Here is a 3,542-nt window from a genome sequence, read left to right as displayed (position 1 = left end):
AGGATGTACAAAACAAGACCTTGTTTAACAGAGGGTGTTCGGGTAGGCAAGAAGGCTCCATGTCAGAGCACATTGTTTCTTGACATCTTTGAAATGGCCCCATTTTTTCCATGGCCTTGTATGAACACATCAAGGTACCAGGCCAAGTTGTTTGGGCTTTTGACAAATTTTGCATTTTCTGAAGGTTTCCCGATGAAAAAGGTCCGAGCTTGAAAAATGGCCCGATGTGTCACAACGTACATATGGTGTCGGAAGTCGCTCAAACTAGGCACATATGCCTAACATGGGCATGTTCACCATCTTGCAAAAGTTGAGGTCAGTCTTCGATTTCCAAAAATACGATGTTTGACGAACGGTGTTGATCAGGTAGGCGAGAAGGGTCCGTTTGGGAGCACCTCATTTCTCGATATCCCTTAAATGGCCTCATTTTTTTTCATGGCCATGTATGGCCAATTCAAAGCACCATGCCAAAGTGTTTAGGTATTCGACAAGTTTTGCATTTTCTAGTTTTTGCTCCTTATAAAAGCCGATAAATGGCCGGACATGTCGCAACTTGCATATGATGTAGAACGTCGTTCAAACCGGTCATGGATTCGTACCATGGGCATGCCCACCTGCTTGCAAGTTAGGGTCATTTGAAGGATGTCCAAAAATAGATCATATGCAATGGATGGTGTTCGGGTAGGGCGAGAATGGTCCATTCGAAAGCACGTTGATTTCCGACATCCATCAAATTACAATCTAGAATATATTTTAAGTTGTAAACAATATTTAAAAAAATAACATTTTGCTTTTCAAACAATATTTGAAAATTTTAAGCAGGTTTAAAAAATAAATATTAAAGTTCAAAAAAGAAAGAGACATGAATAAACGAAAAACAGAAATTGTCGTTGTTTCGCATTATATGAACATGGAGAGAATATCATAAGCATATATGAAAGCAGTGTGACTAAAGCAAGATTATGAATATTAGGGAAGCATATTTTCTATCAAATTGACTCACTTTAGATCGAAGCAAAGTTTAGTGGCGTCAGAAGTAACGAGGTCGAGTAACACCAGAAGTAAAATATGCATCTTGATGGAAAATAATAGAAAATTGATACAACAGTTTGTTTCTGAACAAATAATAATAAACAAATAGTTACATTGGACATAAAACTTTATTCAATGGAAGCAAATTTAACATGTACGGGGAGCTAACTTTAGAAGGAAAGAAACAAAATTCTATCCATTACAAAATAAGAGAATATATCGTAGCTTGATTTGTGGGTCTGATTAGTTTGAGAAACAGAATGACAAGGAAAGCAAACTGGACCCACGTTCCATTCCAACCAACCATGATTTTTGGGATCAATTAATTCTAGGAAGCAGATAAACAGGACCAATTAATTCCTTGATGCAGATTCGAAGGAAACTACCTGGAGAAAGACCCGGCCAGGTGTGATGCAACGCTACCTGATCCATAGCGGTGCCTTATATCTTTCGTGCTTCTTAACATCAGGAGTGGCAGAGTAGCTGAGTGGTAAGAATCCTAATTAGTTGGACGAGGTTAGGAGTTCGATTCCTCATCATGTGTGCTTTCTCTCTTTTTCTCACTATTTTTATAAATAGTAAGTGGCCTTGCGCCCGGTGGGCCGGCCCAGTGGTACGGAGGTCTCTACACGGTTTCCCTAAAAAAAGAGGTCTCTACACGATGTATTTTCTAAAAGGACCATCATGCCCTTTATTATGAAAGGGTATAGGGTAATCTCAACCGTCGATGTGTTTAGGGGGGTCTACTAAAGCAGAAGTGCATAAACTTTATTTTACCTGTCACAACGTTTACAGAAACGAACCAAAGATCATCCGATTGGCCTAACCAAACAAGACGGTTCGCCGGCGTAGATGAAATTCCTCGGCGCACTCCATTTCTAGCAGGCGGTGACGAAATTATGAGTTTTCTGGAGTGTGTCGCACAGCCTCCTGGAGTGGTTGCGCCACCTCCGGTCTGGCAGCTGTAGGCGCGGCAGCAACTTGCCGACCACCGAAACGCGTCGTGCGAGGAGGTCGTAGTCTAGCTTGATCTGTCGGGTTGTTTCCGCTGCCTTGGTGATCATCGAGACGAGCCCGCCGGCGTACAAGGCCTTCTGCGCCACCGTCACCACCACTCCCAGTGCCGCAAGCTCCATCACACCACATTGTACATTGTATACCAACGAACTAGCATTAGGACATCTCCAACGCCGACCCGCAAATCGGAAACCGTATCTGTCTGCGGACCGGAGGGGGGAGGCACGGATGCGGGAGTGAATCATCCAACCGTAGTCGCATACATTTTAAATTAAACCGGGCTTCAACTAACCGGACAAATTTCATCAAACACGAAGGATTCATCAAAAAATTGTATAGAAAATAGCACAAATCATCCATAGATAGTATGCAAATAAGTCAACAACGAATTGGGCGGTGGAAATTCGGGAGCTGTTTCTGGCGTTATTTTATTTTTCTCTTTCTTCTGTGCATTTTCTATGTTGGTTTTCCTCAGGTTTACTTGTCGGGTTTTTTTGCTTGTGTTACTTTACTAGTTTTCTTTGGTTTTTCTTTTTCATTTTTTTCTTTCCTTTTAGGTTTTCTATATCTATTTTCAATGGCTTTCTGGGTTGGTTTTCTGTTAGGTTTTGGTTTCTGTGTTTCTTTGGCTTTCCGTTTTTCCTTTCCTTGTTTTCAACATGTGTCTACTCTTTTTTCATACACATTGTAAAAAAGATGTACACACTGGAAACTTTTTTATACACATTAAAAAAATTATAAATATTTTTTTAATGATAAGAATCATTTTAAAACTATACAAACATTTTTATACTGTGTAAAAACATTTTTCTTATTTCACAGACATATTTTCGAAATGCATGAACATTCTTTAAAATGTAACATTCGTATTTTGAATGGTACGTCACATTTTGTAATTTACACAAAAAATCATTTTATAAACAATTTTTATAATTGTCACGTACTTTTTTTGTAATGCCGTTTTAAAATGTCACAAAAAATGTAATGCTATCAACACTTTTTGAAATTACAATTTTTTATACTGCATTTCACTTTTTAGATTTTTTTAAAGTTAACTTAAGTGTTGTAATATATGTATTTTGAATATTTTGGAAAATATGAGTAAAAAATAAAAAAAAGGACAAATGTAAAAACAAAGAAGAAAAATGAACTAACCTGCAGGAAGGGAAATTGGCCAGCCCATTTGTAGCGAACCTGAAGCGAGAGGAGCTTCTGGCTCGCATAAAGCAAAGACAAAGCCGCCCTAGCAGAAATTTGCGGGACTGAATTGAGCTGGGCTTGGGCTATTCAGTTGGATCGGACAGGGGGAGGATTTCGAGGACTGAACCGAGCCAGGCGAGAGGCAGCGACTGGCGAAACAGCAAGGCCGTTATGAAAGCACGTCTCCGTCTCTCGGCTTTTCCGCGATAGTGGATTAGATAGTACCACATCGCCCAGCGAGAGCGGAGTCGTCCTTAAGGGTGTTATAAAAGGAGGACCATGCTTAACTAGTT

The sequence above is a fragment of the Aegilops tauschii genome, chromosome 2 (assembly GCF_002575655.3).
Source record: "Aegilops tauschii subsp. strangulata cultivar AL8/78 chromosome 2, Aet v6.0, whole genome shotgun sequence".
In the NCBI taxonomy this organism is placed as follows: Eukaryota; Viridiplantae; Streptophyta; class Magnoliopsida; order Poales; family Poaceae; genus Aegilops; species Aegilops tauschii.
This window is presented reverse-complemented; position numbering follows the sequence as displayed.